Source organism: Bombina bombina, chromosome 8, assembly GCF_027579735.1.
Source record: "Bombina bombina isolate aBomBom1 chromosome 8, aBomBom1.pri, whole genome shotgun sequence".
Lineage (NCBI taxonomy): Eukaryota > Metazoa > Chordata > Amphibia > Anura > Bombinatoridae > Bombina > Bombina bombina.
This window is the reverse complement of record NC_069506.1, coordinates 195,378,638-195,392,930: the sequence shown is the minus strand read 5'-3', so window position 1 is coordinate 195,392,930 and position 14,293 is coordinate 195,378,638. Positions and strand designations below refer to the sequence as shown.

Sequence of the window (14,293 nt, the reverse complement as noted above, 5' to 3'; positions counted from 1 at the left end):
AGGCCTAAACCTCCAACCTCTCTATTCTGAACTAATTTCCCACGTGCTATTCTTACTTTCTTTATATTCCACAAAAACTGAGAGCAACATTAATTAAACTTTTTCACATCTTTGTCTTTGATAAATAGAGGGAGATTTTCTCACAAGATTTTAGGTAATAAGATCATCTTGACAAGCTGTATTTTCGCCGAGAGGGATAATGGTAGCTGGCGACACCGTCCTAGATTTGCTCTTATTGAAATCCATAAATCTCTGTAATTCATTTTGTACCATTCTGCCGGGTTTCTACTTAAATTATTACTTAAGTATTTAATCTGTCTGTCTGCTTCCTTAAAAGGAAGTATAGGTACACTTGTCCTATTTTTAACTAGCCATAGAGTTTCAGATTTTGGAATATTTATCCTGTATCCTGAAAAAGAGCTGAAATTGCAAATTAGGTTCACCAAAATTGGGATATTTTCTCTGGTGTTTCCAATAAAGATAAGCAAATAATCAGCATAAAGAGAGAGCACTATTTTTTGTATTTCCTACCACTATTCCTGGTAATTTGCTTCTAAATTTTATTGCTAGGGCTACTATAGATATGCTGAAGAGTAGAGGTGAAAGCGGGCAGCCCTGTCTTGTACCTTTGGCGAATTCATCTTTTGGAGGAAGATAGCCATTAATTGCAATAGAAGAATATGGATTTTTATATATAAGTTTAACAAAAGCACTAAAATGCCCTATGAACCCGACTTTTTCTAGACACGTAAATAGATGGTCCCATATAATGGAATGAAACGCCTTCTCGTGTCAATTGTGACTAGGACTGCATCCTCTGACTTTTGATTCCTCTGTTTCTTAGATTTTATCCAGAAATGTTCTAATATCGTCAAAACTCTTCGCATATTTTTAGTCGGATTACGTCTGTCCATAAAACCTGCTTGGTCCTGGTGGATTAGTGTCCCCATATTTTTTTTAAATCTAGTTGCCACTATTCCTGTTAACAATTTGTAATCGTTATTTAATAACGAGATAGGCCTATAAGAGTCAACTGATTCCGGATCCTTACCCTTTTTCAGAATGAGATTAATCGTTGCAGCTGTGTAGTATGGGGAGGCCATCTCATTTGAAATAAAATATTTGTTAAATAAATCGTGCAAGGTTGGCGATATCTGATCTGCTAAAATCTTATAGACTTCTATGGGAACCTGGTCTGGGCCTGGCGCCTTCCCCACCGTCGCCATTTTTATAGCCTTCAAAATTTCTTCCTGGGTAATAGGTGCATTTGACTCGTCTAGCTTTTCTCTGTCTAGCCTGGGAACCTGTATACTACTCCAAAATCCTGTTTTTTAACATTATCAATCCCTTCTGCTGCATAGATTCTCTGAAAATATTTATGGAATACTGTATATCTTTTATCTGAGCAATATCTATATGTCTACCTGTTTTAGTTTTAATTGCCACTATATAATTTTTCTTTCTGTGAGAGTTAGCCAATAGAGAAAGCCATTTCAAAGTTCTTCCATTAAAATTAAGAAATGTGGCACCATCTCATCTAGCGACATCTTTTGGTTCAAGAAACTCTCTCTTTCTAATTTTGCTTCTTGATATTTATCCCATGATCTCTCATCTGGCTTTTCCAGATACCCCCCATAGCTATTTCTCAGTGCATTTGCTAATTGTACTTCTGTAGCCTTAGATATCCTATTCTGTTTTATAAGGCAAACCTTAATTTCTCCGTGAAGGAATGCCTTTGCAGTTTCCCAGATCTCAACTTTTTCGATATATGACCTATTATAACACACAATTTCATTCCATTTCTCTCTCAGCCAAGTCTGAAATTTAAAATTATGGAGTAAGTATCTTGTGGAAAAAAGTTATATATTCTTGCTCTCTCCTGAGCTTTGTAACCAATTTTAAGAGTAATACTGGCGTGGTCTGATAAATACATATCATTAATACCTGCCTCCAGATCTAGAGGCCTATTTATCAAGCCGTCAACCAGTCTCAGTCCGAAACAGATTGATGCTTACGTCATTACAGATGTTCCGAATACAAATTCGGCTCTGACTACTTTTGCGATTTATCAAATATCTAACAGGTACGCTCGCCACTATTCCAGCCCACCGTACCTGCTTTTCAATCCGCCACCCTGGAGGCCGCGGATGCCATAGGAATCAATGGGAGTCTGAAAGCAGCGAAAGCTTATGTTCGCTGCTGCCCAATATCCCATTGATTTCTATGCTAGAATAAAAGTTATGTTTACACCTAACACCCTAACATGTACCCCGAGTCTAAACACCCCTAATCTGCCGCCCCGACATCGCCGCCACCTACATAATGTTATTAACCCCTATCCCGCCGCTCCCGGACCCCTGCCGCCACCTATATAATGTTATTAACCCCTATCCCGCCGCTCCCGGACCCCACCGCAACTAAATAAAGTTATTAACCCCTAAACCACCAGCCCCCCACATTGCCATAAGCTAAATTAACTTATTAACCCCTAAACCTAACAACCCGCTAACTATACATTACAATTACATCATCCCTATCTTATAATAAATTTAAAATTACCTTTAGATTTCAAATAAACTATATTAAACTATTAATTAATGTACCCTAACTATTATACTAAAATTACATTAAACTATATTAAACTATTAATTAATCTAACTTATATGTTACGTATTGTGTTACTAGGTGTAGGGGGCACACAGATATTATAAGGGTATTGCGTATTGTGCTGGCAATCCTAAATGTATATAACCAAATTAGTTAGTTCACAGCAAATCCACCATGCTGGCGTCCTCCACACTGTGTCTTGTTCAAAACATTACTTGTTTCGCCCCTCCCCCTTTCCGGGCTGTGAAGCCCTGAGTTCAGCCCGGAAAGGGGGAGGGGCGAAACGCGTAATGTTTTGAACAAGACACAGTGTGGAGGACGCCAGAATGGTGGATTTGCTGTGAACCTGGCGATATCAAGTTCGAATATCTGAGCAAGTGAAGAGCTGCATAGGCGGAATACATCGCTGTGAGTCACACCACGGATGAGATCCTGTCAGGTAATACCGTAGAGTGTGTGAAGAGAGCGAAGGTAAGCCATGCAGCAATAAGTCTTGCGCTCTGGAATTTTGAAGTTTGGTGTACCATTTGCACATGGGATTAAGTTTTCAACAGTGAAATTACCTCTCTTGGACTCTCATACTATTGTCTTAAATCCGGTACTGGATCAAATACATACCATTGAGATATCAAGGACGGTATTCTGTTTAACTATAACCGGAGCGTGTTCTTAACACTCAAGTGCCCGGTATTAGGGATGGACTTTCTCATGAGTCGGTATTAACCCTGCATATGCTAGCCAACAGATATCAGTAGTGCACTACACTTGCAATTTATAATTTGATCATTGCCATTTTCTCAGCATGTATCTTTTTGGCTATGTTTTTATTAAAATGTATATGTTCAGCAAACCTGTTTAGGATGTCATTTCCAATTATACTGTAGGGTTGTTTTTGGTGCGGCCAGAAATCCGCTTTAGCTCTTTTGATTAGGTAGAGCTCTTTTCTAACTAATTTGGTTATATTAATTAATCTACCCTAACTGTTATACTAAAATTACATTAAACTACAAATTAAATTAACTAAATTACATATTTAAAAACCTAACCCTACTCAAATAATTATAATCTACTATTATAAATTACAAAGTTACAAAAAGTTAACAACTAAGTTACACAAAATAACAAAACACTAAGTTACAAAAAAAAATACTAATTTACACAAAAAAATAATTATCAAATATTTAAACTAATTACACGTAATCTAAGAGCCCTATGAAAATAAAAAAGACCCCCAAAATAAAAAAACCCATAGCCTACAATAAACTACCAATGGCCCTTAAAAGGGCCTTTTGCGGGGCATTGTCCCAAAGAAATAAGCTATTTTACTTGTAAATAAAAATACAAACAACCCCCGAAATCAGCCAATAGGAAGAAAGCTCAATCCTATTGGCTGATTGCAACAACCAATAGGATTTTTTCAACCTTAATTCCGATTGGCTGATAGAATTCTATCAGCCAATCGGAATCTAAGGGATGCCATCTTGGATGACATCATTTAAAGGAAACTTCATTGTTCCAGAAGACGTCGATTGAAGAGGATGCTCCGCGCCGGTTGTCTTGAAGATGGAGCCGCTCCGCGCCGGATGGATGAAGATAGAAGATGCCGTTTAGATGAAGACTTCTGCTGGCTTGGATGAAGACTTCGGCCCGCTTGGATGAAGACTTCTGCCGGCTTCGCTGAGGACTTCTTGCCGCTTTGTTGAGGATGGATGTCGGGTCTTCAAAAACTGTAAGTGGATCTTCGGGGGTTAGTGTTAGGTTTTTTTAAGGGTTTATTGGGTGGGTTTTAATTTTAGATTAGAGACTTTGGGCAGAAAAAGATTTAAATGCCCTTTTAAGGGCAATGCCCATCTAAATGCCCTTTTCAGGGCAATGGGGAGCTTAGGTTTTTTAGATAGAATTTTATTTGGGGGTTTGGTTGTTTGGGTGGTGGGTTTTACTGTTGAGGGACATTGATAGTTTATTGTAGGCTAGGGTTTTTTTTATTTTGGGGGGGCTTTTTTATTTTCATAGGGCTCTTAGATTAGGTGTAATTAGTTTAATATTTGATAATTTATTTTTTATTTTGTGTAACTTAGTGTTTATTTTTTTGTAACTTAGTGTTTGTTATTTTGTGTAACCTAGTTGTTAGTTTTTTGGAACTTTGCAATTTTTAATAGTAGATTTAAATTATTTGAGCAGGGTTAGGTTTTTAACTATATAATATAGTTAATTTAATTTGTAGTTTAAAGTAATTTTAGTATAACAGTTAGGGTAGGTTAATTATTAGTTTAATATAGTTTAATGTAATTTTAGTATAATAGTTAGGGTAGGTTAATTAATAGTTTAATATAGTTTAATTTAATTCTAAAGGTAATTTTAAATTTATTATAAGATAGGGATGATGTATTTGAATGTACAGTTAGTGGGTTGTTAGGTTTAGGGGTTAATAGGTTAATTTAGTTTATGGCGATGTGGGGGTGCTGGTGGTTTTATGGGTTAATAGGTTTAGTAAGTGGTAGTGATGTGGGAGGCCAGGGGTTTAGGGGTTAATACATTTATTTAGTTGCGATGGGCTCTGGGAGCGGAGGGATAGGGGTTAAAACATTTAGTTAGTTGGGGCGGTGTCAGGGTTAATAACTTTATTAGAGTTGCGGTGGGCTCCGGGAGCAGCGGGATAGGGGTTAATAACTTTATTTAGTTGTGGCGGGGTCCGGGTGCGGTGGGATAGGGGTTAAACATTTTAGTATAGTGGCGGTGCTTAGTGACAGGATATAAATAAAGCTGGGAAAAAGCCGAATAGCAGCGACATCGATGACTGTTAGTTAACAACAGTCCGCTGCTCATTGCCCTGTACTTGGTGTGCGGCTTTTTGACAGCTTTTTTAATAAATAAAGAGAGCATATTCAGGCCAGCGCCCGCAATGTTAGACAATGTCAGGCGAGCGTATTGGTGCTGGTGAATGCAGCACAGTTGACGGCTTGATAAGTAGGCCTCCTAGACTTAACATTTTCTCATTTACCAAAAAGAAATCTAGTCTAGAAAAAGTCTTATGCGCTTTCGACTCACATGTGAACGATCTCGCATTAGGGTTATGGGAATGCCATATGTCTTTTAAGTCGTAGCTTCTTACAGAAGTCCCCCAATACCTTTGCTTCTTTATTATTATTATTATTATTTTATTTTTTTTGCAGTCCACAAGTTAGTCTTTTATTGCCATGTTTATTCAACTACAAAAATATGTTATAAAAAAATTCCTCTAACTTCAAAATGTGTCAAAATTGTGTTGTATTTAATTATTTTACCAATTTCCCTCATTATTATTTGTGATCCTTTGCTTAAGGTTGTATCTACCAACTCTTCCTTAGGCCAGTTTTGCTTTCTAATACAGGTTTATTGGAGATACTTCCAGTGGTCAAAGTCTAATTAATTGCTATTTAGGAGAACTGGCTACTCCATGCTTATTTGATACAAGCATTTCAAACTGCACAAGTGCATTTTTTATATATATTTTTTTAAGACAAATAAAAAGAAGGGTAAAAAGCTTACAACTCCAAAAAAAAGTAGCTATGGGCATCTGAGAACAGAACAAATCCTTCCGAACCTACTTCATTAAATAACTTAAACTTGCATCATGTCAACTTTAGCCAAAGAGTAAACAAGTATGACTACAAACGCATTGTCATTTGTCAAATAAGAGTTTTTGGAGTCAAGGACATAATACTAAAATCCTGATTCTCTAAACCTCTCTGGTCAGGCAAGATTCTATAAGATGCCTGGTCAGTATTAAAAGTTTCCTAGGGACTGTTATAAAATGTAGTATTAAATGAACTTTCCTTCAACACTCCTCGGTCTCTAACATTAAAGGTTTCTTCACAGCACCAACACATTCTAAAACAGTTTCTCTTATTGCACCAAGCTGAAAAGGAGTCTAAACAAGGCACATACATGTTTATTATTCATACATTTTTTTTTTAAAGTGCCAACAATCTCTAGTGAACATTCAGTTAGGTAGCTGTAACCAGACCTCAATCACTGTAGAATTCACATAAAATCAGTTTGTTACTCTACAAGGCTAAATAAAGCTTGCTATTTACAAAAAAAAAAGTCATATAAAATTCTAAATGCTAAACTTTCTTTTAGTCCAGGTTGTCAGTGGTAGTTTAAATTACAACAATGCAGTCTCTAATGTTCTGGCTAAAACGGATTAGAATTTAGTGCAGCAATCTTCCCGACTCTTAAACTTCAAAACGGCATAGTTATATGTGGTAGCCATCATGTAGATCAGCAGTGCAATAACTGTAGCGCCAGCACCAACACAAGCCACAATGAATAGGTAGTAAGACATGTAAAACTCCTTTTCCAGGCCTGATGTCCACACATATCTGGTCTGGTGAAGTAGTCATATTTATAGGCAATGATTTAAGAACTTTCCAAGATGACCACATGTTGTAAAACATGAATACTGGAACAGCAGAAAAGCCAAAGACACCAAGCCAGGCAACTCCAAGGACATATGTAAGAAATACAAACATGCCACTGATACATCTTCCACAAGCAGTGGTTTTGAATTCACTGTGCATTTCCTTTACATCACTGGTTGTGTAGAAGCCTTCAGCCAATAGAATGATTCCATACAAGAAGAAGAATGATGCAATTCCATAGATAACATACTACATTTACTGTATTACTTCAGTCAGAAGGGCAGGATCGCTGACGTTTGAAGAAAAGTGTTGCTCAAGGATGGATACTGTTCCAGTAAGTGCCACATGAACGCAGCCACAGAAAAGTGCCACTCCAGAGAAGCACAAGATGGTAGCCACTAGCTACGCATATAGAATGCCTCCCAGGCACTTAATACAGCATTCAAAGCAACCCATGCTTTTTTTTTTTGTCTCTATCTGTCCTTTCCCCTTGATGCGCTTTGTGTCTATGTCCTCTATGCCCTAATGCAGAAACAGTCTCCCTTTTCCTTTTGCTTCTTTATTATTTATCTCCATAAAAGTTTATTCCGTGCAAAAAGGAAAAAGGAAAAAATAAACAAAAATAAAATTCAAATCCTGTGATTGCTTTATCGTGTTCTAAAAACTCAACTCTTGCTAAGCCCTGCGAAAGGCATGAGCAGTGATCAGAAATACTTAGTTATGTGCGTCTGATTCCACTACCTGAAATCTTGTGCTTATTACCTCGTGTTAGGTGACTCTGACTGTTATGTGGCTCTTCAATAACAGATGTGTGCCTTTTGTAAAACACCTATCCTTTACTCTTCCGACTTGATTATTAAGCTCTACTTATTCCATAATTTGTGCCCTATGTCAATAGTTCTAGAATGCTATAATCCTATGCTACTAGTGATGTGATCCCCTTTAACCCTTTGAGTGCTAAACTAGATTTATTTATTTATTGTTTTTTACTATTTAATTTTTTTTATTTATTTTTTTACTTCTTTCTTTTCTTTCCCAGATCCTCAAGACTTATACTGTTGGAAAGGTTGGGCGAATACCTTTCCAACGGTGGGTCTTAGGGATCTGTAGCTGTTTAGATTTATTTATAAAATATTTTACCAGGAAGGATACATTGTGATTTCTCTCATTTTCAAGTATGTCCTTTGTCCACAAAACATTGCATTGATACAATAGGGTACAATAAAATACAAAAACAATAATAATACACAATATATAAAAAAATTTAACATAGAACAGGTAGGAAATATATAATCAACCATGACAGGTGCATTCTGTTTTGAGATATGTACAGAGGGATCTCCTAAAGGATATTAGGCTTGGGGAAGGTTTAAAAGTGGTGCACTGTAGGAAAAGGAGGATTGAGCTGCTTTCTTTTTGTATTGAGGCAAGCTAAATAATGTGCTGTTATTGGATCGGAGGTTATAGGAGGTGGGAATAGCAGGGGAGAGCATTCTGCTCAGGTAGGGTGGGAGCTTCCCAGAAAGGCTCTTAAACACAAGGCAGGAAACATGGAGGGTGCGTCTGGATTCCAGCGACAGCCAGTTTAGTTCTTTTAGAACGTCACAATGGTGGGTCTTGTAGTTACATTGTAGCACAAAGCAGCAGAACGAGTTATACAATGTATTAAGTTTATTAAGGTGAGTTTGCGGTGCAGGTGCGTATACTATGTCCCCATAATTCATGATAGGCATCAGCATTTGCTGTACAATCTTTTCCTTTACTGTAAGGCTGAGGCAGGATTTGTTTCTGTATAGGGCACCTAGTTTTGGATAAAGTTTAGATACAAGTTTTTCTATGTGGAGGTCAAAAGATAGATTGGGGTCTAACAACATACCCAAGTATTTGAAAGAGTGGACTGCGGTCAGTGTGCAATTTGATTTTGTTTTGATGCATAGATGGGAATTTTGTAGTTTGTGTAATTTAGGTCCCGTTCCAAAGATCATTGTGACAGTTTTGTCAGTGTTTAGGAAGAGTTTGTTTTTTGAGATCCACTTTTCTACCTCTGTGAACTGGTCTTGGAGCACTGCTTCAAGCTGCGGCAGATCGGATTTGTTTGTATAGATTACCGTGTCATCTGTGTACATGTTTACAGTTCAGAATTTGCAGACATTAGGCAGATCATTTATAAAAAATTTGAATAGTAGAGGGCAGAGAATGGAACCTTGGGGAACACCACACGTGACTGGGAGAGGGAGGGAGTCGCTGTCAGAAATGGAGACATATTGTGATCGATCCGATACATATGATCGAAACCAGGTTAATGGATGATCAGCTATACCTGAGTTTTTTAGTTTGAGCAGTAGTATGTCGTGGTCTACTGTGTCAAAGGCCTTTGCAAAATCAAGGAAAATAGCTCCAGTTAGATCTCCTTGTTCGATGCCAGTTTGGATGTCGCTGCAAACGTTTAGGAGGGCAGTTGCATTTGAGTGATTCGGGCAAAAACCTGATTGATCAGGGGTCAGATAGATTGTTGGTAATACTCACATAATTGGTATGGACACGTTTTTCTAAGAGGCTACCTGATTGCAGAGGGAAGTGGGACAGCTGAAATATGCAGGTCTGTGAATTTCTTTAGACTGTGGCAGATATACTTTAAATTCAGCTGAGGGAGAGATGTATATTAGTGTTAGATGGGCCTGTAAAATAAGTTAAAGGAGGGGGGTATTTATGAACATTTGAGCTAGGGGTTGTTCAGGCAAAAAACACAGGGAAAGTTCACAATTACAGAGATAAGAGAGGTATCCAAACCATTAGGGAAATCAAACCATTAAACATGGAACAAGAAAGATATATGGTCATCCAATATGCTCCAATATGCATTTAAAATAAAAAATAAAAATAATAGCAAATACCTATTACAACACACACATTAGTAATAATGATACAACTATCTTCCAGAGACTACCTGATTGCAGAGGGCAGTGGGCCAGCTTACATATGCAGATCTGTGAATTTATTTAGACTGTAGTAGATATATTTTAAATTCAGCTGATTGCAGAGGGCAGTGGGACAGCTGAAATATGCAGGTCTGTGAATTTCTTTAGACTGTGGCAGATATACTGAGATACAGGCTTCTAAGCAGCATGCCACCTTTCCCTATCTTGTCCATTGTAATTTTTAAATAAAGTTGCACAGTGATGTCATCACGTCATTGCACGTGATGTCACTGCACGTAACGGGAAGCTCCGGCGATGCCTGTCACTTTACAGGCCCGATCGTCGGGGTGGGAGTCGATGGGAGCCCCCAGATTGCTCAAAAGGTAGGTGAGTGCTAGCGACGGCTTTGAACAGTCGTCAGCACTCAAGGGGTTAACGCCCCATTTTCAATATTTAAAAACTTGTTGCTTTAACTAACAGAGAGATAAAAAAAAAGACTAAGCTGCCTGTCATAATCCACTTGTGACCTCTCTACCCTCTGGGTCTTCCCTTCCCCCGTCAACTTCCACTTCCATTCCCTGCAGACCCTTTAATGCCTACTAACCTTTGATCTTGGACCTTATTTAGCATCAGTCTCTTGCCCTTTAGATTGGTCCTGCCCCAATCAAAACTAACAGGGAATCTTAATACTTTAACTGTGTATCATCAAAGACCCTCAATCTTCCTCTATATTCTGGGGGGGCCCACAAGAGTCTTAATATATCCGGACTCCTAAGTCTCTGTCAAGTTGTCGACATTAACAACCCTGCTTTCAAAGTCTTGTTCAAACGGTTTTCCAGGCAGGTAAACAAATTGTTTATGCTGTCACCCCGTAACCCCTTCTTCTTCTCTTCTTCAATTCCCTCTGCTTAACTACTAATCTGCTAAATCTGTAGCTGGGAGACATATTCAGCCCCACCTTGTAATCAGAGTGAGCATGCAGAGTGTTTTTCCTGTAACTGACAGCCCCCCCTTTTTTCCCCCCCCTCCAAGCACTGTCAAACAACTGGGCATAAGATTTTTGCAGAATCTCTCTGAAACAGGGTTGCTCCCCTAAAGTCATATAATAACCTCTTTTTAGCCGCCTTGGGGAAGTACGAGTATCACGGCTACATAACAGTTACATATTACAATATCCACATAAGGTATCGGCATTAGGGGTAAGTGGTGTGTAAGACACTTTTACTTAGCTTAAGGTAGTCTTCACAGTGATCACTAACTTCTCCGGTTCGTCTCCTCTGCTGTAACTTCCAGAGGTGTGTCCACCTGTGGACCTGCTCCTACCCTGTCAGTTGGTGCTGTACTCTTTCCGGGCGTGCATTGTGCACCACCTACCACCTGCCAACGGGGGTTCTGGGAGCATTGCCTCCTCCTCTGCAGACTTATACTTGGTATTCTGCTTCCCTTGCCCGCAGACCACCTGTGGCTGTGACCCTGCCAATAGGGTCCGACGGCTTCCTCAATGTCTATTCTGCATGTTTGCCCACTCTTAGTGGGCGTCTTCCTGGCTGATGTTGACTGCTCGTTTCAGCCTACGGATCTCGTCACACGATATGGGGAGGCTGCGTTCTCCTATCTCCCGTACCTTAGAGCGCCAAACTTGCAACCCCTGACAAGCTCCTCCCCTTCTGGCCCTTAGACAATCTTATTAGCAGTAAATTATAAATTCAGATTGTTGCTGTTAATGTAATTAAAACATTGCTTTGTAGATGATACATCCCTCTCCCATATTGTCTATATAGACGATAAAACACTATGGCCTAGATTACAAGTGGAGTGGTATTTTGCATGATGTTTCTAGCATAAATTACACTTGAGTGAAATCTATGTTGCAAGTATATCACAAGCATCTGTGCACTTGTATTACAAGTTTAAAATAACATGGGTTCTACTGCTGCCACCGACCCACTGGAGGGAGCTACAGCAGGCTTCACTGCCAACATATTTGCACTTAGGTGACCTTCTTTGGATCCCAATGCATGCTAGAGTTCTCCTGAAGTTGGCAAATCCTATTTGTTGAATGGATTACGTAAAAACTTACTGGTCGTTCTCCATCCCTCTTCAATCCATAGTATCTTGGGCCTTTTACATTATCTTCAAGACTCTCACCTGGGTGCTTGGGAAGTGGTAGACATTAGAGAGGTATGGGACCTCTATACTTCAACTTCTTTAATGCCTCCTTCTATTGGGAATCATTTTCACAAACCTCATAAACTGTTTTGAGAGCCCTAGACTATGGTCTATTTTCCTTTGCTTGGAATTTCTCAAAATCTGCTCCACAATCTCTCACTGTGTTAGAGAAACACTGGAGAGCAGAAACACAGCTCTACAAAACCCTTACTGTTCATTATATTAGACTGTCCCTCCTTTCAAAAAACTCACTATCTTTTCAAATGGGGCAGGTATTTGGAGATGGATACTGACCCAAAGGATTGGTATTGTGGCCTGAATTTTACTAGTTCTGCAATTTACTGTGTAACCTTGATAGAAATATATATTAACGTTTTGTATCAATTTCATATCATTGAAACTCCATCAGATTTAAAAAACAAAAAAACAAACAGACAGGTGTTTGGAGGCGGGGGGGGGGGGGGTGCAGTCTTATAGCCTCTGAAATCCATATCTGGTTGTCTTGCCCAAAAATCTTGTTATTTTGGTGCAAGGTATTCCAACTTTTTAATCCTTTGATTGTGATAAGTTGCAAATGTTATTCCATCCAGCTCCTAAGTTGTGGATTTGGATGTATGTGTGGGGGATGGGTTGTCAGGGTACAGGTAAATTACATATATACATATGTAATATATATATATTTTTATCAGATATTTACTATAAGGTTAAAATTCTGATGTCAGGAATTGACTTGAAACCCATATAATCTGAATACACATCTTAAAACTCAATGCAGATGTGATGTCCCAAAAACTTCAAAAGAGGACATTTGCTCCCTAGCCAAATAAAAACTTCAAAACATTTTTTTTTTACCTCACCACTTGATGAGATTAGATATTTTTCAAACAAAGATAAGCATGGTACCTAGATCAGAATACTACTACCTGTGGTGAGAGGGACGCGGAGTCTGTAATCAGCAGTGAAAAGCTGGTCAAAATCATAAGGAAATGGTAATTAGCACAGGCTTGTTAATTACCCCTGAACATCAAATACACGTCTGTATTGCTAGCTAAACAGAAAATATGTTGTATTGTGACTCTCAAAATTTCCTGTTTAAAATACAACTGTATTTAGATTTCAAGTAAAATATACATCAGCATTGTAGGAAAATATATATTTTAATGGATATGAGACTGTCTATTTATGTGATATTAAATATAAACGCATGAATATGGGAAATTGTGGACCTAAGAAGCAGTGACAGGTAGCATTCATATTAGATAAATATTTGCTGAGATTGATAAACATTGCAAATAGATATATGAATGTTTAACATTTCTAACAATTATTTCTTTGTGTTCCAGACAACAATTGGTCATGGGCATCAATTTATATATTCAGGAAGAAGTACACTGAATGTGAAACATGCTGTATTTGTATGAATATATATATCAGGATTTTAAATGCTATTAATTTTGGAATAATTAGCAGTATAATTGCTTTGATATAATATAATGTTAAAAACATACTATATTTCATATCAAAATAATCAGAATAAATAATGTGACATAATACAGTACATATGAACAAATAACTTATTAATGTAAGGAAATTATGGCATTTATTACACCTTTTAAAGAAATATGTTTAAATGTTAGAAATGATTAAATGTATTGCTGTGTTGATTGTCATGTCGCCCCCCCTGGTGTTGTAATGCGAGAATTACAGCCAGAATGCCTTTTGGCTGTTAAAAATGAAATTTCCCAGGGCCAATCCGATAAGATATCCCAGATATCCAATCCATGCTCAGCTCCGTGAGGGCCAATAGCAAAGCAGGTTTTCTGAAAGGGCCTCACATATTCTCACCTATGATGGAAGCATATATAAGCTTAAGGCAATGTAGAAGAGAGGCCAGATGCCGCTAAGCTGACTTGTAACTGGTTACTGGGCGTTTGAAATACCATTACTCTAGCAAAAGCTGGCATACCTTTTCTCATTAATTGCAAAATATACTTATTCGTATTCTGAGGTGAGATTGAACCTGTTGAGGAATATTGGATATCGATTTATTTTATCTGGGTAAAGTATACAAAGGTTATTGGTAAGATCATAGTAAAATTGTAAGTAATAGTAAAATTTCCAGAGTGGAAAACACAGCTGATCCAATCAGCAGTGCTAGTTCCACATCTGATCTGATTGGATCAGCTGTGTTTTCTG

The 14,293-nt window shown here is 38.1% G+C and overlaps 1 pseudogene; it reads right to left on the bottom strand.

Moving 5' to 3' along the window:
- Positions 1-6,743: 6,743 nt before the first annotated feature.
- Positions 6,744-7,472, bottom strand: LOC128638100 (neuronal membrane glycoprotein M6-b-like; annotated as a pseudogene).
- Positions 7,473-14,293: the final 6,821 nt, after the last annotated feature.